A 22,123-nucleotide genomic window follows, 5' to 3' on the forward strand; every position below is an offset into this window, starting at 1 on the left:
TTAAACCAAAAGTTAAGTTTAAATGCTTTTTCTACTGAGATAGAATTCGTGGCTAACTACCATTAGGGGGAACCTACATAGTATAGCTTTAACTGTGGCTATACTTGAGGTATTGTTATATTAGTGAAACAATAGTAAAAGCCGGCCTTAGCCTGATGCGTTTTATCTGGGTGGGCCCCCTTGGGGGGGGGGGAAGGGGGGAGGTCCCCCTCTCTGGGTTTTTCGTACTCACGTTTACTCTGTTCGAGTGCTGAATTGAGTTGAGGGGGGAGAAAAGGGGGGGGCACAGTAGTTCAGGGGGAGGCACAGACTGTTAGTACTTGGGGGGGGGGGACCTCTTGTCGCTGTCATCTGAGGGGTGTGGGTTGAGTATTTATCCTAGGCACTAGGGGTTTCAGTTCTGCGTTTTAAGTTCAGATCTCAAAACCTTATTTCTAGGGCGCTGTTACTGGCATACATTAAGGGAGCTTTAAGTATACATTTGCATATTTATACAAGAGTCCCGTCACCTAGAGGAGGGAAGAAAAATAGTTATGTATACGTTACAGTCCTTCTAGTGGACGTCTGGTAGCCAGCCAGTCTTCTGCTTCCGATGGTGAGGTAAAGAAGCGGGTGCGTTCTCCATCCACCACTCGTAGTCGTGCTGGGTATACCATGGAGTACGATATTTGCAGGTCTCGTAGTTGCCTTTTGATTCCGAAGAATGACGCCCGCTGTTTCTGGAGATCTGCTGAGAAATCTGGAAATATGGATATTGCAGCATTGTCGTAGCGCAGGGGGGCCTCCTTTTCTTGCAGCTTGTAGGATTATGTCCCTGTCACGGGAATTAAGCAATTTCGCCAGTAGAGGTCTAGGTGGTGCCCCAGGTATGGGTGGTTTCATGGGCACTCTGTGGGCTCGCTCAATTACGAAGACTTGTGAGAATCCTGCATTAGGAAAGAGTTCGCGGAGCCATTTTTCCATAAATTCTTCCGGTCTTTGCCCCTCAGCTCGCTCTGGTAGACCCACTATGCGTAAGTTATTCTGTTGTGAACGGTTCTCGAGATCGTCCGCTTTTTGTCTCCAGTGATAGGGGTCAATCAATATTTTTAATAACCCAACATAAGAAAGATAAGGAAGCAGTGTAATAAATGTGACATTAGTTATTTGGTTATATAATGTTATGTATTATATGTAAAACATTCCGGAAGTTGCTAGTAGAATTTGGATATAGAATCATATGTAAAAAGGTATATTCAAGCGTTTATTTGAATATTGATTTTAGAATACTAAATGTATGATTAATTAGATTTTATTCAGCTATCTTACTGAATCCCAACTTACTAACAATGTACTGACCCCAAGTAGGTGGCTGAACCAGTTTTGTTTATGTGTAAAGTACCAACAATGCCCTCTCTTTTGATGTGCAAATTGTTGATGGACTTTGAAGATTACATTTCTGGTCAAACAAGAAATGTAATTAACAAAAGTACTCAGCCAGTAGACAGCCAGGAGTCAACCTTTATTATCACATTGTAACTGTTTTATGTCTACTTCAAACAGTTTTATTGATACCTTTTGTTTAGAAAGCTTTTTGATTTACAGTCAGGTGTAACCTGTTGGAATGAGGGTCTGGTCACCAAAAGTACTTTGTAACTAGGCATCAGGTAACATTTGGAAACGCCTTCTTTTCATCTTGCATATAAACTAGCAATGTACAACAATAAACAGAATTCATTCTGATCACTAGACGGTCTGTGTAGTGATTTATTATAGTTCTCTATGAGTACTCTATATAATATTTCCTCTTAATTTGGACACAGGCAACATTCGCATTTCGGTCTGCGTTCCAGACCCCCCCACAGTTTATTTGGCGCCCATTGTGGGGCAGAAGCTAACTCCTTACCTGCAGCCGATACCTGACGACACTACCTGCCGACCAGCCAGACGAGAGGCCACGGGACCCCAGATCTACAAAACACCGGTATACGGTAAGCTCTTGACTTACCACTCAAGCTCTGGGCTCTCCTGGCTTCATTCAGTCTCGTGTCGACAGGAGGTGAGTTGCTGCATGTTATATAGGACGCTTCTGCCTGTTATTTACAGTGTTCTTAGTAACCGTGCTAGACGGAAGAACCCTTGTGTGTATATTGCCATGTTGCCTGTAGTAATTGTTGAAATCTGTACGTTGATAGTCTGTGTCGTGTTAGCCATAATTTGCTTTTACTGAGTCTGTTATAATATCACCAGAAGTTCCCTTAAAAATAGAAGTCTGTGTGACAAATAGAAGTCTGTGTGACAAATAGAAGTCTGTGTGACAAATAGAGGTCTGTGTGACAAATAAGGGTCTGTGTGACAAATAGAAGTCTGTGTGACAAATAGGGGTCTGAGTGACAAATAGAAGTCTGTGTGACAAATAAGGGTCTGTGTGACAAATAGAAGTCTGTATGACAAATAGGGGTCTTTGGGACAAATAGGGGTCTGTGTGACAAATAGGAGTCTGTGTGACAAATAAGGGTCTGTGTGACAAATAGAAGTCTGTGTGACAAATAGGGGTCTGTGTGACAAATAGAGGTCTGTGTGACAAATAGAGGTCTGTGTGACAAATAAGGGTCTGTGTGAGAAAGGGAAGGGGGAGACGATTGCAGACAAGTGTATAAAATATAGAAAGATAGGACTTAGAAAAGCGGGAACCTTTAACTATGAGTTCTGGTAACAGTACGGGAAAAAGCATATGAAAGATATCAGAGACGCCGGTTTAGATAAAGGAACAGACAATATGGGAAACGTACAGGGCAAGCAGTATGCCTATATGGAAATCAGCTAGAGAAATAGTAAAAGACAAAGAAGGCACGTTAGCTGTGGGAAGAAGAATGTAGTAAGGTGTTTAGAATTTTGGGAGTCTTAGACCAGCAAGTTTGGGGAAAAGATGCAGAGATAGTCAAAAGGTTGTATAAAAATATGTTAGACAGATGGATTAAGGCAAGTATAGATACGGCAGTAAGGGGTTATCAGAGAAAGGGAATCCTCTTATAGTTTGTGTCCCTCTGGGACATAAAGTAAGTTCATGCAAAATCTGTGGACAATTATGTGACAAATAACCACTATTGTTTGTCTTGTAAGTCTTGTTGTTATGTAAACTAATCTTTGTTGTACGTCTTAGTCTTCTTCATTTAAGTGTAAGAAAATTATACCCCACTCACATCTGTGGGGGTTCAAAAGAACAATGAAGTATATATATACTGTGTGGTTTTTTTTTTTCCTGAGTGTAAAGAAGGTGTGAGCTATGGGGGGTTTTGTATTGTCTCTGTAGTAGTGAATGGTGTGAGCAGACTGTGCAGGTTAATAGGGAACAAAGAATGTGTAAGGAAAGGTAGAAGGTTTAACAATGCACGGTGATAATAGTTGCTATCTGGAGTGGTGAATATAAGTATGAGGGTGGAAATGGGCATAAGTTGTATTATGTTTGTCATTGGATAGCCTATTCTGAACAAAATATGTAAAAACCGCGGTACATAAGAGTTTTTCTTATATATATATACTTTGTTCAATATGGGAAGTTCTATGTACAGTAAATACAATCCCAGTTTCTACTTTACATGAGATACTTATCAGTCTGTATATGAGTGGATGAAAACCCCAGTGAGTGTGAATTTGTGTATTAATGAAGGGCCCGTATGAGAGTTAGATTGTGTTATATGGTGTGTATACTGTCCGGTGGCTAGAAATAAAATGAGGCAAGAAAGACCAAACGCTGAGCCAGACCACAGGGGGTGGAGCTAGGTGATGTAAGGAGATGGGAAGGAAGAACAATAGGAAGAGGTCTTGCTCCACCCTCAACACAGACCAGCCTAGGTGAGAAGTATACATCTTGTAATTACTAATAATTAATGCTGTTTAAAGTCTGAATGTTTTAGTTGCTTATTAATATCTTAGCTATTGTTCTATTTCATAGAGATAAAATTCAGTGTCATAGAAAGGAAGACAGACGCTGATGAAATAAGAAACTTGTAATGAATTATGTGAATTATACGGTCTTAAAAATAGAGAACATAGGGATTTTAAGATATATTTTTGTTTTTTTCTTTTTGTGTAAATGTCAGTTCTGTGATTGGTTGGACGTCTATATCACTGCTAAATGCTGTTAGTACTGCACTGTCTCTGAAAGAATGTTCTGTAGGAGAGACATGCAGACGACCAGCATCGAAGGGGTGGAGCTAGATAATGTAAAAGTAGGTAATGTTTCATCCTTCTTTTGTCTACAAAGGGAGGGGGTGAGGAGCTTGGGCAGTTAGGAAAAGTTTTTTTTTCTCTTCTCAAATTTGATTGAGACATTGCAGGCAGGATCAGATTAATAATGAATTTGCTTAAAGAATATCATATTTCAATGTGGATAGATGTTTGTGGATTATTCTGCCTTGTTGTAATTCATGTCTCTGTTATTTGTATTGATATCTTACAAGCCTTATCTGCATCCATCAAATTTTCACCGGATGGATCGATACGGGTTGAGACCTCAAGTTACAGTTCAGAGGAGGTTTGTAAACTAACTGCTCTCTTGGTAGATCCGGCTCATGTATTTGTCTTGATAGCTACTGCAGAAACTCAGCTTTCCGCAGGTCCTGACAAATAGTAAGTCACCTCCAAGACAAACTCCAATTCCCGAGTCATTGCTTAGCCCAAGGAACTGGACATCTGACATAGGTGATCCAGGTATTGCAGGTCAGCAATTTCTAAATGTTTTAATTTTTTTTGCAACAAGGTTCTGATCTATTTTAAATAGAATACCAGCCTGATTATCTAGCAGTAATTGGTGCAAGGGGTTTCAGGAGTGCCGATTCAGCTGGCAGAAACTGAACCGCTAGAGGTAATGTTTAAAGGGTCACGATGCCTCATGCGCTTCCTTGTGCTGGTAAGTCCTGAAAGCATATTGGGAACCGAAATGATGGGATCCTTGGGATCTTGTATCGAATTTCACCCGTCCGGTGAGGCTCGTATACACCCCAGGTCTGAAAGTCACCCGACCTTCGGTCGGATGGCAGCAGGCCTAGCGACACCTCTACCTGTCTTCACTCTTACGCACGCAGAGAAACAAGTTCTTAGTGTCGTTCCTTCGAGCCTTTGGGCTACCAGTCAGACGGACCTCGACAGACTGTCAGTATTTGTTTGTATTTAATTTCAGAGGAAAGCAGTACTGTTGGATAGTGCTGCCACAAGGGGCACAGAATAGCCCAAAACCAGTTCACCAGATTCATGAAACTGGTATTAGACACCTGGCCAATTCCTGAGGGCACCGCCCTCTTGTAATATGTTGATGATTTATTTTTATTTTCTTTTATGTACTGCTGACACAAATAGTTACCTTAATGCATCACTAAGCCTTTTGTGTTTCCTCCATCAGAGTAGAATGGCTGCAAAGCCAGCAAAGAGAAACTTCTTAGATCACACCATGGTGATCTACACCCCACATGACATACATTGTATCCTGACACAGGTAAGCCGTAGACATCTGTCCCTTGCTAGACAGATCAAAATGGAATTTGCAGTACACTCTTCATCCAATGTCTCATTTCAACGTTGCACACTTTGAATCCGGCCACCTTATTACCATTAGGTGACACTGATTCAAATGGGGGAGTAAGTACAGAGAACCAGCTTTTTGCAAATTCTCTGACTGATGAAGAGGAGGCCTTTGACGCAGAACACCAGCATGATTGTGCAGCGCTCATGGAGCAGGAGACAGCTGGGTTCACACATGTTACTGACAAACCCCTCCTAAACCCCCACCTTGAAATGTTTGTGGATGGATCTAGATACCTGAATGACGAAGGAAGGTTTGTAACAGGTTTTGAAGTAGTCACACTGAATGAGATGCTTGTACAAAAACCACTGCCGCCATACATGTCAGCGCAGGAACTGAGGCCTGTACGATTGAAAAAGGTACCACTGCTAATATCTACACTGATTCCAGGCACGTCTTTGGTACTGCACACGATTATGGACCCATCTGGCGGTCCAGGAGCTTTCTCACGGCACAAGGCAAGCCCATTAAGCTATCATGTTGCCAGGACAGGTGGCCATAATAAAGGTTAAAGCACACACGCAGGGGCAGTCACCAGAGAGCAAGGGGATAGGGCAGCCAAGGCTGCAGCCCTCCTGGACAGTACGCAAGACCCCTTGTGCTGTAAGTTGGATCTTGGTCCCACCACTCTTGTTGATTTGGGATTTGGCGTCCTACGGGACGTAGATGATGTACCAGCGGCTGCCTACCCCCACCTCGCCGTCCTAGCTCACGGGAAAGTGCATGCCTCTCGGAATGCCATGGTTTCTGTTATGGACAAGGTATGGTATGCTCCAGGGTTCGACAGGTTGGCGAAGGCATATGTGAAGGCATGTGAAGTGCACACCCAGACCACTGTATCCTATTCAGAGATTACAAATCGATTACATCAAGCTTCCCAAATCAGGCAGGTATGAGTACGTCCTTGTGTGCGTGGACCTGTTCAAAGCCACCGCACAATGTACAGTGACTAAACTTGTGTCAGAGCTTGTATGTAGATTTGGGGTACTAGAGACAATTGAGAGTGACAGAGGTACACAATTTACAGGTGAAGTGATGCAAGAGGTGATGTCAGCCTGGGAGTGGAACAAGCGTTTCACACTCCATACCACCCGCAGAGTTTAGACAAAGTTGAAAGAACTGAAATGATATGCTTAAGTTAAAAGAAGTGTTGTTTGGCTCTACGCCAAGATTAGGCCTGTACCATCCACAGGCCCTGCAGCAGGGGTGTGATAAGATTATTGAATATGTACAAGAATTATGTCGTAAACTGAAAATAACACCCGATCTAGTGTTTTCCCCAACTCCAGACCCTGACAACCTAGAGGGGACACATTTCTTGCAGCCTGAAGACTGGGTGGTCGCGAAAAGACACGTAATAAAGGCCTTGGACCCAAGGTTTGACGACCATACCAAGTTCTGTTGTCAACACCTACTTCTGTAAAAAGTGGATACATGCCTCCCACTGCAAGAAAGTTCCCGAGCCAGAGGAAAAGTGATGGGTGGGATCCCTGCGTTGTTTGGGTGGGGGAGGTAATGGACATTTTGACTTTGACATCTACATTTTGTCTTATTGGACTGTCTTCTTATTGGGAAACACCACTACGAACGATCCACATGGAGAAGCGATGGACTGGATGGGCAAATATTTCCCACATGTGTATGCCCAACCTCAGGAGTGGAGAGGACATTTTGCGGACTTTTCTATTATCTGTCCCCACTCCTGTAGAGACTCTTCGAGACACATACTCAAAAATACACCCCTTTAAGTGTCTAATATGACGATGACGATATCGATGTTGATAAATCTAAGATTACTGTATTGTAAACTTGATTGACTTGCAATATTTGATATTATGTCATATCTTGATGGACATAGAGTGCACCATTCCTACCTGGGGACCAGGCACCTAAGGGTGACAGTACCAGGAGATAATGGTGGCTCTGATGTCCAAATGGGGGAATGATAGGGGTCAATCAATATTTTTAATAACCCAACATAAGAAAGATAAGGAAACAGTGTAATAAATGTGACATTAGTTATTTGGTTATATAATGTTATGTATTATATGTAAAACATTCCGGAAGTTGCTAGTAGAATTTGGATATAGAATCATATGTAAAAAGGTATATTCAAGCGTTTATTTGAATATTGATTTTAGAATACTAAATGTATGATTAATTAGATTTTATTCAGCTATCTTACTGAATCCCAACTTACTAACAATGTACTGACCCCAAGTAGGTGGCTGAACCAGTTTTGTTTATGTGTAAACTACCAACAATGCCCTCTCTTTTGATGTGCAAATTGTTGATGGACTTTGAAGATTACATTTCTGGTCAAACAAGAAATGTAATTAACAAAAGTACTCAGCCAGTAGACAGCCAGGAGTCAACCTTTATTATCACATTGTAACTGTTTTATGTCTACTTCAAACAGTTTTGTTGATACCTTTTGTTTAGAAAGCTTTTTGATTTACAGTCATGTTGTAACCTGTTGGAATGAGGGTCTGGTCACCAAAAGTACTTTGTAACTAGGCATCAGGTAACATTTGGAAACGCCTTCTTTTCATCTTGCATATAAACTAGCAATGTACAACAATAAACAGAATTCATTCTGATCACTAGACGGTCTGTGTAGTGATTTATTATGGTTCTCTATGAGTACTCTATATAATATTTCCTCTTAATTTGGACACAGGCAACATTCGCATTTCGGTCTGCGTTCCAGACCCCCCACACCAGTATTCAGCTTTTTGTGTGAGGTCTCGTATCGCGGCCGACATTGGGGAGACAGTGTCATCTAGTGTAGAGATTCTGTCTTCTGTGTTTGTGACTCGTTCTCTCAGGTTTTGAAGGTCTTGCCTTAGTAGGCTTACGTCCATTTTTACTTCGTCGATTTTGCCAATAAGAGTGGCTGTAGATGTCTGTATTGCGGATAGAAGTTGTTCAGACAGCTGTTGTAGGGTTTGGACAGTGCCCTCAGGTGGTCTTGGGCTGGCGTCTTTTGCCGCTGAGGTTCCTGCTGTGACGGGTGTGGTGGGTTCAGGGCCAGGGTCTTTGCGGGCCTCTCCCCTGGCGAATACTTTTAGTTTGTCGACTGCAGAGTTATGCCTGGTAGGGCCCATTGTGGTATCTTTTGGGGTATTTCTCTTTTGGGAGGGGTGACTTCTACAGAGTGCTGTGGTCCCAGAAGGGGTCTGTAAATGTCTCTGCTCTGTTACTCCGCTTCCTCGGATGTGTGCTTTATGTGCTGGTTAATGGGTACTCCACTGTGTAGAGGTTGCTGTGGCCGCACTTTGGTGTTTGTTGTGGCCTCGGAAGCACCTTTTGGTCGGGGGTATAGTGTTCCCTGTATTGTGTGCTTTCCTCTATTCTTCCCCTCTCCCCTCCTTGGGGGGTGGCTACTGGCTATGCTGTGTCTTCTGTGTATCAGGAGCCAGTGGTTATGCACTTCTGGAAGTGGCCTTGGCACAGTGATGTCTGTGAGTATTTCCCTCACAGGGTTATATGTGCTGCTTTGTGTGTATTTCCTGCTACTGCTTGTTTTCTGCAGCGTCCCCCTCGGCCCCCCCGTGGTTGTGGCGGGAAAGAGCGCAGCTCCTGTTCTCAGGGGTGTACTGAGGCGCCAGTTCGGCCGTTTTTCCTCCTGCCCCTCCGTTCAGCCGACTCTGTCCCTGCGCTGTTACTGCCGCTCCGGGGGCCTCTTCTGTGCGCTCCCCGTATCTCCTCTCCCTCCGCGGCCGGCGCTGTTTTCAAGATGGCGGCGGTCGCGGGTCCGCTGCCAGTATTACCTTGGCCTTGGGAGCTGTGTGCGTTCCGCGGGCAGTTCGGCCTCCTCCCCCCCCACTACAGGTGGTGTTTATTAGGTCCGGGGGCCCTCAGGATGGGTTCAGGATCTTGGTTTCGGTCGGCTCGGGCAGGAGCTTCTCCTACATGCGGCCGGTCAGCTCGGCTGCTTGGCCACAAGGTTAGAACATTTTAGGTGACCAATGTACTTGTATATATTATTTCTATGCCAACACACATGCTCCCATAAACAGGCATTTGAGATTCTACATGTGATCTCTTCTTGCCAATGGAACAGGAAGATTAATACCATCTTACATTCAGACCACTGGCACAACTATAGGGGATGCAGTTGCACCCGGACCCAGGAGCCTTAGGGCACCCAGAAGGCCTCTTCTCCATATAGGGAGCCCAGTACTATGAATAAAGCATTATAGTTGGGGGCCCTGCTAAATGTTTTGCATTGGGGCCCAGGAGCTTCAAGTTATGCCTCTGCGTTAAGGGGATAAGAGAAGTTGGGGAGTGCCAAGATAAACTTTTGCACTTTGGCCCTTGAGCCTTTTGCTACACCCCTGACTCAGACCATATAAAAACTAGATTAGACAGCCAGAAACTGCACCAAGTTTGTCACTATTGACTATACCATGTGATTTGGTGCATTGGGGGGGGGGGGGGAGTAAACCAACTAGTTGATTTACCCCCAAATTATAGCACAAGCCATTAATATTGAGCATTTTAAGATGCCACTTGTCCACAACTAGACACAGATCTAGTGATGCATTTTGCTTACTAAAGCTACATGCAGGCATTACAAAAACATTTCCACAACTAAAGCTGCACACGACATTGTAGTGGATTTCAGTCATTGCAATGAATGAAATACAGGGTCGAAATCTGCTGCCACAGCCCTCCAACAGCTAGAGCGTGTTGCAGATTTGAAGATCTGCAGCATGGCTAGATTCCATGGTAGATTATGTTTTCTGTTGCACCCCAGGTCTCCTCAATGAGTTTAATACTCACAGGATCTAGAAGAGCCTTGCGCACATCTTCTCCATATCTGTTCCTAAGGCAAGGTTCACAGAACTATCCTCGAATTCCGTGACACTCTTTGTTGCGGCAGTTTGTCTTTGTGTCTATAGTTTTCTGACGGCACTGATGACATGTGGAACCCTGTAAGAGGTCAAAAGTAGTGTTGAGCGATTGAAAAAGTCATGTCAGGAGTACCTGGCTTTATTTGCAAAAATAATCATGAACCAAAACAGCAATTCCAACTCCAATGAGGGGGGGGGGGGGCTGGCCTAACTAAACTAATGTATGTGTTCTATTGATGTAGCTCGGTTAGCACTGTTGCCCTTCAGTGCTGGGGTCCTATGTTTAAATCTCATCAAGGGTAACATCCGCATGGACTTTGAAAAACTCCATCCACATGTTGCCCTTGGTCAGATTTGAACCTATAACTCCAGCAATGCAAAGCAGCAGCACCAACTGAGCCACCACACTTGTCTTCTCCACAGGAGAGGAAGAACCCAAAGAACAAATCCTATCCAGATGTTGCCCTTGGTCAGATTTGAATCTACAATGCCAGCACTGCAAAGTAGGGTTGCTAATAGAGATGAGCGAACGTACTCGTCCGAGCTTGATACTCGTTCGAGTATTAGCGTGTTCGAAATGCTCGTTACTCGAGACGAGTACCACGCGATATTCGAGTTACTTTCTTTTTCATCTCTGAGACGTTAGCGCGCTTTTCTGGCCAATAGAAAGACAGGGAAGGTATTACAACTTCCCCCTGCGATGTTAAAGCCCTATACCACCCCCCTGCAGTGAGTGGCTGGCGAGATCAGGTGTCACCCGAGTATATAAATCGGCCCCTCCCGCGGCTCACCACAGATGCATTCTGACAGAGATCAGGGACAGTGCTGCTGGTGCCGGAGCTGCTATAGGGAGAGTGTTAGGAGTTATTTTAGGCTTCAAGAACCCCAACGGTCCTTCTTAGGGCCACATCTAACCGTGTGCAGTAGTGTGCAGGCTGCTTTTTGCAGTGTTGCACTTTTTTTTTTTTTTTTTATCGGCCGTGCAGAGCATTGCGTCCTGCAGTAATTTTACATTGTCCAGGGCCAGTAGTGGTGAGGCAGGGACAGAAGACATATTTAGTGTATATGGGCAGTGGGCCTTTCCAAAAACATTTGGGAAAAAAAATCTATTTGGGCTGCCTGTGACCGTCCTCAGTGTACTGGGTCTCTGCTGGGGGTAGTTGTCCTAATTCATACGCAGCCAGCTAAGTGTTACAGCAGGCTTGCGCAAAATTCTTTTCTGCCTCTGTGTTGCCTCTTACATCACCGCTGTATTCCTGTCCACAAGTGTACAGGGTCTCTGCTGGGGGTAGTTGTCCTAATTCATATGCAGCCAGCTAAGAGTTACAGCAGGCTTGCGCAAAATTCTTTTCTGCCTCTGTGTTGCCTCTTACATCACCGCTGTATTCCTGTCCACAAGTGTACTGGGTCTCTGCTGGGGGTAGTTGTCCTAATTCATACGCAGCCAGCTAAGTGTTACAGCAGGCTTGCGCAAAATTCTTTCCTGCCTCTGCTGTGCGTTCCGTAAGCGAAGTCAGCCTCCAACCACAGGCCAATAAGCGGCACATTTAATTACAGCGTTCTGTTTCTGCACTACTGGTAATACACCATGCTGAGGGGTAGGGGTAGGCCTAGAGGACGTGGACGCAGCCGAGGACGTGGAGGCCCAAGTCAGGGTGTGGGCACAGGCCGAGCTCCTGATCCAGGTGTATCGCAGCCGACTGCTGTGGGATTAGGAGAGAGGCACGTTTCTGGCGTCCCCACATTCATCTCACAATTAATGGGTCCACACGGTAGACCTTTATTAGAAAATGAGCAGTGTGAGCAGGTCCTGTCGTGGATGGCAGAAAGTGCATCCAGCAATCTATCGACCTCCCAGAGTTCTGCGCCGTCCACTGCTGCAACTCTGAATCCTCTGGCTGCTGCTCCTCCTTCCTCCCAGCCTCCTCACTCCATGAAAATGACACATTCTGAGGAGCAGGCAGACTCCCGGGAACTGTTCCCGGGCCCCTGCCCAGAATGGCCAGCAATGGTTCCTCTCCCACCGGAGGAGTTTGTCGTGACCAATACCCAACCTTTGGAAAGTTCGCAGGGTCCGGGGGATGAGGCTGGGGACTTCCGGCAACTGTCTCAAGAGCTTTCAGTGGGTGAGGAGGACGATGACGATGAGACACAGTTGTCTATCACTCAGGTAGTAGTAAGGGCAGTAAGTCCGAGGGAGGAGCGCACAGAGGATTCGGAGAAAGAGCAGCAGGACGATGAGGTGACTGACCCCACCTGGTTTGCTACGCCTACTGAGGACAGGTCTTCAGAGGGGGAGGCAAGGGCAGCAGCAGGGCAGGTTGGAAGAGGCAGTGCGGTGGCCAGGGGTAGAGGCAGGGCCAGACCGAATAATCAACCAACTGTTTCCCAAAGCGCCCCCTCGCGCCATGCCACCCTGCAGAGGCCGAGGTGCTCAAAGGTCTGGCAGTTTTTCACGGAGAGTGCAGACGACCGACGAACAGTGGTGTGCAACCTGTGTCGCGCCAAGATCAGCTGGGGAGCCACCACCACCAGCCTCACCATCACCAGCATGCGCAGACATATGATGGCCAAGCACCCCACAAGGTGGGACGAAGGCCGTTCACCGCCTCCGGTTTGCACCACTGCCTCTCCCCCTGTGCCCCAACCTGCCACTGAGATCCAACCCCCCTCCCAGGACACAGGCACTACCGTCTCCTGGCCTGCACCCACACCCTCACCTCCACTGTGCTCGGCCCCATCCACCAATGTCTCTCAGCGCACCGTCCAGCCGTCGCTAGCGAAAGTGTTGGAGCACAAGCGCAAGTACGCCGCCACGCACCCGCACGCTCAAGCGTTAAACGTGCACATAGCCAAATTTATCAGCCTGGAGATGCTGCTGTATAGGGTTGTGGAAACGGAGGCTTTCAAAAACATGATGGCGGCGGCGGCCCCGCGCTACTCAGTTCCCAGTCGCCACTACTTTTCCCAATGTGCCGTCCCAGCCCTGCACGACCACGTCTCCCGCAACATTGTATGCGCCCTCACCAACGCGGTTACTGCCAAGGTCCACTTAACAACGGACACGTGGACAAGCACAGGCGGGCAGGGCCACTATATCTCCCTGACGGCATATTGGGTGAATTTAGTGGAGGCTGGGACAAAGTCAGAGCCTGGGACCGCTCACGTCCTACCCACCCCCAAAATTGCGGGCCCCAGCTCGGTGGTGGTATCTGCGGCGGTGTATGCTTCCTCCACTCAACCACCCTCCTCCTCCTACGCAACCTCTGTCTCGCAATCAAGATGTGTCAGCAGCAGCACGTCGCCAGCAGTCGGTGTCGCGCGGCGTGGCAGCACAGCGGTGGGCAAGCGCCAGCAGGCCGTGCTGAAACTACTCAGCTTAGGAGAGAAGAGGCACACGGCCCACGAACTGCTGCAGGGTCTGACAGAGCAGACCGACCGCTGGCTTGCGCCGCTGAGCCTCCAACCGGGCATGGTCGTGTGTGACAACGGCCGTAACCTGGTGGCGGCTCTGCAGCTTGGCAGCCTCACGCACGTGCCATGCCTGGCCCACGTCTTTAATTTGGTGGTTCAGCGCTTTCTGAAAAGCTACCCACGCTTGTCAGACCTGCTCGGAAAGGTGCGCCGGCTCTGCGCACATTTCCGCAAGTCCCACATGGACCCTGCCACCCGGCGCACCCTGCAACATCGGTTTAATCTGCCAGTGCACTGACTGCTGTGCAACGTGCCCACACGGTGGAACTCTACGCTCCACATGTTGGCCAGGCTCTATGAGCAGCGTAGAGCTATAGTGGAATACCAACTCCAACATGGGGCGGCGCAGTGGGAGTCAGCCTCCTCAATTCTTTACAGAAGAGTGGGCCTGGTTGGCAGACATCTGCCAGGTCCTTGGAAACTTTGAGGAGTCTACCCAGATGGTGAGCGGCGATGCTGCAATCATTAGCGTCACCATTCCTCTGCTATGCCTCTTGAGAAGTTCCCTGCAAAGCATAAAGGCAGACGCTTTGCGCTCGGAAACAGAGGCAGGGGAAGACAGTATGTCGCTGGATAGTCAGAGCACCCTCCTGTCTATATCTCAGCGCGTTGAGGAGGAGGAGGAGGAGGAGCATGAGGAGGATGAGGAGGAGGGGGAAGAGACAGCTTGGCCCACTGCTCAGGGTACCCATGCTGCTTGCCTGTCATCCTTTCAGCGTGTATGGCCTGAGGAGGAGGAGGATCCTGAAAGTGATCTTCCTAGTGAGGACAGCCATGTGTTGCGTACAGGTACCCTGGCACACATGGCTGACTTCATGTTAGGATGCCTTTCTCGTGACCCTCGCGTTACACGCATTCTGGCCACTACGGATTACTGGGTGTACACACTGCTCGACCCACGGTATAAGGAGAACCTTTCCACTCTCATACCCGAAGAGGAAAGGGGTTAGAGACTGATACTATACCACAGGACCCTGGCGGACAAACTGATGGTAAAATTCCCATCCGACAGCACTAGTGGCCGAAGGCGCAGTTCCGAGGGCCAGGTAGCAGGGGAGGCGCAGAGATCAGGCAGCATGTACAGCACAGGCAGGGGAACACTCTCTAAGGCCTTTGACAGCTTTCTGGCTCCCCAGCAAGACTGTGTCACCGCTCCCCAGTCAAGGCTGAGTCGGCGGGAGCACTGTAAAAGGATGGTGAGGGAGTACGTAGCCGATCGCACGACCGTCCTCCGTGACGCCTCTGCCCCCTACAACTACTGGGTGTCGAAGCTGGACACGTGGCCTGAACTTGCGCTCTATGCCCTGGAGGTGCTTGCTTGTCCTGCGGCTAGCGTCTTGTCAGAGAGGGTGTTTAGTGCGGCTGGGGGAATCATCACAGATAAGCGTACCCGCCTGTCAACCGACAGTGCCGACAGGCTTACACTCATCAAGATGAACAAAGCCTGGATTTCCCCAGACTTCTCTTCTCCACCAGCGGACAGCAGCGATACCTAAACAATACGTAGGCTGCACCTGCGGATGGAAGCATTGTTCTCTATCACCATCAAAAACGTGGACCTTTTAGCTTCATCAATCTGTGTATAATATTCATCCTCCTCCTCCTGCTCCTCCTCCTGAAACCTGACGTAATCACGCCGAACGGGCAATTTTTCTTAGGCCCACAAGGCTCAGTCATATAATTTTTCTAAACAATTTTTATACGTTTCAATGCTCATTAAAGCGTTGAAACTTGCACCTGAACCAATCTTTATTTTAACTGGGCTGCCTCCAGGCCTAGTTACAAATTAAGCAACATTAACCAAAGCGATTAATGGGTTTCACCTGCCCTCTTGGTTGGGCATGGGCAATTTTTCTGACGTACATTAGTACTGTTGGTACACCAATTTTTTGGGGCCCTCGCCTACAGTGTAATCCAATTAATTTTTTGCCCACTTGCATTAAAGCTGACGTTACATCAGCTGTGTTGGGCACTGCAATGGGATATATTTATGTACTGCCGGTGGGTTCCTGGCACCGACCCATGCTGTCGGTCCACACGGAGTTGTAACTGCATGTGTCCACTTCTAAAGAACCCCAGTCTGTCTGGGGCATGCAGTGTGGGCTGAAGCCCACCTGCATTAAACATGACATTACCTCAGCTGTGCTGGGCACTGCAATGGGATATATTTATGTACCGCCGGTGGGTTCCAGGGAGCCACCCATGCTGTGGGTCCACAGGGACTTCACAATAGGGAGTTGTACCTGCCTGTGTCTATGAATTAAAAACCCCGGTCAGGTTGGGGCATGCAGTGTGGGCCGAAGCACACCTGCATTTAATCTGACGTTAGCTCTGCTGTCCAGGGCACTTCAATGGGATACATTTATGTACAGCCGGTGTGTTCCAGGGAGCCACCCATGCTGTGGGTGCACACGGAATTCCCATTGCGGAGTTGTACCTGCCTGTGACTATTTATAAAAAACACGGTCTGACTGGGGCATGCAGACACCTTGACAGAATGAATAGTGTGTGGCACATAGGTTCCCCATTGCTATGCCCACGTGTGCAGCTCCTGATGGCGGTGGCACAGGATTATATTTCTCATTGCTTCTGTACAGCATTGTGGGCTATCGCCCCGCCCCTTTTAAAGAGGGTCGCTGCCTAGCCGTGCCAACCCTCTGCAGTGTGTGCCTGCGGTTCCTCCTCATGGCAGACGCACTTATAAATAGACATGAGGGTGGCGTAGCATGAGTGCAGCTGAAGGCTGCGCAGGGACACTTTGGTGTGCGCTGTGGACACTGGGTCGTGCGGGGGGGTTGGGCAGCATGTAACCCAGGAGAAGTGGCAGCGGAGTGTCATGCAGGCAGTGATTGTGCTTTGTTGGAGGTAGTGTGGTGCTTAGCTAAGGTATGCATTGCTAATGAGGGCTTTTCAGAAGTAAACGTTGTTGGGGGGGGGCACTCTTGCTGCTATCGTGGCTTAATAGTGGGACCTGGGAACTTGAGATGCAGCCCAACATGTAGCCCCTCGCCTGCCCTATCCGTTTCTGTGTCGTTCCCATCACTTTCTTGAATTGCCCAGATTTTCACAAATGAAAACCTTAGCGAGCATCGGTGATATACAAAAATGCTCGGGTTGCCCATTGACTTCAATGGGGTTCGTTACTCGAAACGAACCCTCGTGCATCGCGATAATTTCGTCCCGAGTAACGAGCACCCGAGCATTTTGGTGCTCGCTCATCTCTAGTTGCTAACAACTGAGCCACCGCACTTGTCTGTCCTACAGCAGAGGAGGTGAACAGCAGCAAGCACACAAACAAAAGCGCATCCAGATGTTGCCCTTGGTTAGTTTTGAGTATAGAACTCCAGTGCTGCAAGGCAGCCGCACTAACAGTAACCATGCTCGGTCTTCTTTCTGGAGGAGATGGAAAAACGCTAAATCTATGCCAATTTCATCTTTGGACAGGAAGATGAAGAAAGTGATAGAAAGAAAAGAAAAAGTATAAAGAGAAGAAAGGAAAAATAAAGTAAAAGTAGGAGGGGAAAGGGAAGAAGGTGAGAGAAGATCTAACTTTTCTCCTCTTTTTGAGAAGCATGAGGCGAAACAAAAAAGAATCTTGGTGGCTCAGTGGCTAGCATTGTTGCTTTGTAGCACTGGGATTCTAAGTTCACAGCCGATTATGGACAACATCTGCATGGAGTTTGTATGCTCTCTGCGATTATTCTTGTTCATCTTCTCTGGAGAAGGAAGTGTGGTGGCTCAGTTGTTAGCACTGCTACTTTGCAGTACTGGAGTTCTAGGTTCAAATCTGTCCATGGGCAAAATCTGGATGGTGTTTGTCTTCTGTGTATTCTTCCTGGTCTTCTCTGGAACAATGATGTGGTGGTACAGTTAGTGCTGCTGCTTTGCACTATTTGCTTGGCACTATTGTTCTCAAGAGTGCCGTCTGATGTGCTGTATATTTTTTTTGGGAGGGGTTAATAATCGTTCTGACATCAGTTCTCATGTACTGTAGTTTGGGCACCATGCCACACAGCAGGTACAGTAATAGGGGGAAGCAGCAGCTACAGAATTAAGAAGTCACTGAAGCGGAGGAGATCACAAGAAAAAGAATATAACGTATTCACTGTGTGGGACCCTTAAAATATAACCTTTATTGTAAATATTGTTAATATACGGATTACTTACCGGTCGTCATCACGACGGCCCCATTCACAATGGAGGTTGCCCTCTGACCTCAGTAGGGAGAGGACGAGCCCTTAAAAGCACCTCCCTTTCCACCATTTCTTTAGTGACTTTCAAATTATTACGGGGGACAATGTTTACTGAACCAAAATTTACTTTTATTCGGTCATACTTACATTGAAAAAAAGAACATAAATGTTCTATAAGGAAGGGAACTATGGGCCGTCGTGATGACTCCCAGAAAAAGGACTACTGGTAAGTAATCTGTATATTTCCTGGTCGTCATCCCGTCGGCCCCATTCACAATGGAGCAATGGTAGTAATATTTGGGGGCAATATAGTGGCATCATTGGCCTTTGTAAAGTGTTTATTCAGCAACACTATGGTAATATTATTCAGTCAGTATTCAATGGTAGTGGTCATCATGTGATTGTAATATTTGGGCCGTGCACAGCGATTTTGGTCATATTGTCCTCTGTATAGTGGTTTTATTCAGTACCAGTAAGATGGGAATAATTGCTGTAGGTGGTAAGGTTTGGTATAGCAGCAGCAATGTTATGCGGTAACTAGGTGTATATTTTTTGGAGTGGGCTTGACTTATGCCTTGGGGCTCATGCCCCTGATCTTTTAAGACCCTAGCAACACCCCTGCATGTACATTGAGCACACAGTCACACAATACACAAAGGGTAGGTTACATTTGTTTAAAACTATTCAAAAAAGTTAGTCTACTAGAATGGCCTTTACAATAATGCTGTTACTGGAAACGAACAAGCTTTGTTTCCCCAAACATGACAGGCAATTAATTTGAACTTCTACAATGCAGTAAGACAAGTTTTGTCTATTTACTTAGATTGGAATATTATACAGTGCCTGCTATAAAAAAAAGCTTCCCAGAATACAAGTCACCTTCATAATCTGTGCAGACATTGAAGCAGCAAGAAATGCTGGGTGAATTTAACTTCAAATGGTCACCCCACTTTAAAACAACTTGTGTTAATATAATAATCAATGGTGACATGCAAGAAAAAAGTGCAAATCACTACCATGATGGCACTAGGGTTCTCCCTACTAATTTGCGGTCAACTGCCTATAAAGTGATGCCCATCTCTAGTAACAAACAGCAAAGTAGATTACAGGAAGGGGAGGTGGGTGTTCATGCTTCTCACAGAAGTTTATGAAGAGGAGAAGGAGATGGAGGCTCAAACGTGCTGCAGCTAGTAGTAAGTAATTTACTGTGTTGCAGCTACTTAAATTCCATTCAAATTGTCCAGTACTGTTTGTCTGAGAGTTAGGGAGCAGGACTTGTAGTCTTTCAATCCGCAGTATATAGAAGACATGGCAGCAGCTAGCCTCCACCCTCCAGCTCAGGAAAAACTGGGAATTAAAAAACAAAATCCAGCAGTGGGGAAACTGGTGAAGAATAGCATTTACAAGTAAATGCTCAGGAAGTGCTATTCCTCATATGCACATGATAGCTTATTCTGAAAATTCAACTGAAAGTGCAGGTACACCTTGAAGCCTGCAGAATTGTGAATGCAGCTCAAGACTATAATACACACCTTAATTCTTGAGCAATAAAAAAAAAAAAAATAAATATATATATATATATATATATATATATATATATATATAGTAACAATCTACATAAAAAGATAGTATTAGTTAGCTTTGCCGTTATATACAAACCAGTGTTCAATATGTCAACATGAGATGTCATGTTAGTCTGATCCCTTACTCAGAAATCTAATGGAAAGCGGAGGCAGTGAAAAACAGCAGCTGGAAGATGGGTCTTACATGCACTGTGTTGTACACCTTATCATTCACATTATCAGCAACATTATTCAGTTCATCTTCTGTGATATCCTCCACGGGTCGCACAACATGGGGAATGGCATGAATGCTGAGACGAGAAGATGGCTGTCTTACCGGCTTCCTCTGTTAGATGTACAAACGTAAAGTTGAGTATATCGAGTTTGAATCTCAGTGGGCCATTCTAAAATTATGTCCTTATGAACTTCATAAAGTGTTTTGAGTGTTTATAGCTTTGGTTTTCCAGTATAGCCATCTCCAATATCCACATCTCCCTAATCCCAGGCAATTCATTTTTGAAATGAGTTTTTGTACTGTTGATAAGAAAAAAAAAGCTGGAAGTTTCCAATGAAATGTCATTTTAAATATACCAATCGAATCAAATTTCTGTTGACCATTGTAATAAGCAAAATATCAGTCTAAGCGCACCAGTACCAGGTCAATAATACTACCTTATAGGACCAACAGATTTGTCAGCAACATGTCTGGCTCTTACTTCCTTTAGTGATAGATTCTCAGTACGCCGACGGTTTCCCTCCTATTCTGGAGACACAGCCTGTAACATTCCCATTGAGCGGGTCACACGTCGAGCTGCTCGATCTGGATTCCTCTTAGGTTCAACTTTAGGAAGAGATTCGCGAGGACGTCTTTTGTACTTCTAAGTAAAAATGTCACACAGAAGTCATCGTACAATGAAGAATCAGTATACAGAATGTTCGGGAACTAATGACAATATCTGTCTTTAAGCTAAGGAATAAAGTCATAAATTGGAGCAAGAGTCTGATGGGGTGATGGCTATTCTAATGCTGTGTTTTTGCCTTACACCAAGGCAGGGTTCTTTACTGTAAGAGCAGTGAGACTATGGAACTCTCTGCTAAGGATGTGGTGATTACAAACTCACTAAAAGAGTACAAGAGGGGCCTGGATCCCTTTCTTGGACTATACAATATTATGTTATAATCATTAATAAAACTTCAAAAAAGGTTGTTGATCTGGGGATTATTCTGATTGCCTGATTGGAGTGAGGAAGGAATTTCTTCTCTTAAAGAGCAAAATTGGCTTCTATCTCATTGGTTTTTTTTTTTGCCTTCCTCTGGATCAACATTAGGGGGTAATAGGCTGATTGGTTTATCGAGTGCCACAGTTCAGCCAATCACAGCCATTCAATCCGATGGCTGTGATTAGTCCAAGTGCTGCAGTGATTGGCTGAGCTGCAGCGCTCGAGAACCAATTAGAGCCAGCCCTTCCTGGAGGTGGAACCCCATTACTAGGAAACGCTGGCAGAAGACTACAAAAAAGTGTGTCAGGGACCTGCAGAGGAGAAGTGCGGTGCAGCAGACAGCGCCTCTTAGGTAATGTATTGAGGTTTTGGGTTTTTTTATGTGATGCAACACAAAAGGGCTCCATAGGGAAAAATGGGCTACAAAGCATAGCAAATCACAACAATACTTAGCATGCTGTGATTTCTTTTTCCCTCACAATGAAGAAGCCTACAAAAACATTGCTAATGTGAAGAAACACATTGGAAAGCATGGGATTCAAATACATGTGATTTGTAGCATTGTCACATCGCAAGACTATTGTGCAATTTTGTCGCCCATGTGGAAGCAGCCTAAATGTGAGATAGATGGAGCCTGCAGCTATCTGGAGAATGGTTCCTCTATGACCTTCATTCACCAATTCATAGCAGTCACTTTAGTCAATGGAGAGATAGCTGTACCTAGCCTTCTGCATTGAGATCAACAAATCAGCCAGTAGATCTTGGAAGAAACATGGAGAGAAAAAAAAGCCTACACATTAGTAACCATACAATATACTGTGACCAACTATGGCCTTGTTCTCCTTGATGTTCTTGGCTCTTTTTCGTAAGACTTCATTTGGCTTTTCTTCCTCCGAATCACTTGAGTGCACTATTGGTGCTAGACTGACTTCTGAATCTGACAATGAGGAGTTCCATTTGTGTTCATCAGAGTCACTGGAATCAGAGTTGGTCTCTTTCCTCTTCTTCAGCGCCAGCCTGAGGGAATGCCTATGGCTTCTTTGAGGAACGGAAGCTGTGGATGACTTTCTAGGCATTGTTTCCTATGGGGGGGGGGGGGAGGGAATTATAATATATATATATATTTTTTAAATAAAATTTTACTCCTGCTTTTCCTGCAGCCCATTAACATTGCGGACGGGCCATGGGTCAGACGGGTTCCATTGACTTTAATGGAGGCAGTACATGCGGAATCCGCAGGAAAATAGAGCATGCT

At 46.0% G+C, this 22,123-nt stretch overlaps 1 pseudogene; it reads right to left on the minus strand.

Annotated features, from left to right (window-relative positions):
* Positions 1-553: 553 nt before the first annotated feature.
* LOC136606019 (cell division cycle-associated protein 7-like) lies at positions 554-21,944 on the minus strand (annotated as a pseudogene).
* Positions 21,945-22,123: the final 179 nt, after the last annotated feature.

Source organism: Eleutherodactylus coqui, chromosome 1 (assembly GCF_035609145.1).
Source record: "Eleutherodactylus coqui strain aEleCoq1 chromosome 1, aEleCoq1.hap1, whole genome shotgun sequence".
Lineage (NCBI taxonomy): Eukaryota > Metazoa > Chordata > Amphibia > Anura > Eleutherodactylidae > Eleutherodactylus > Eleutherodactylus coqui.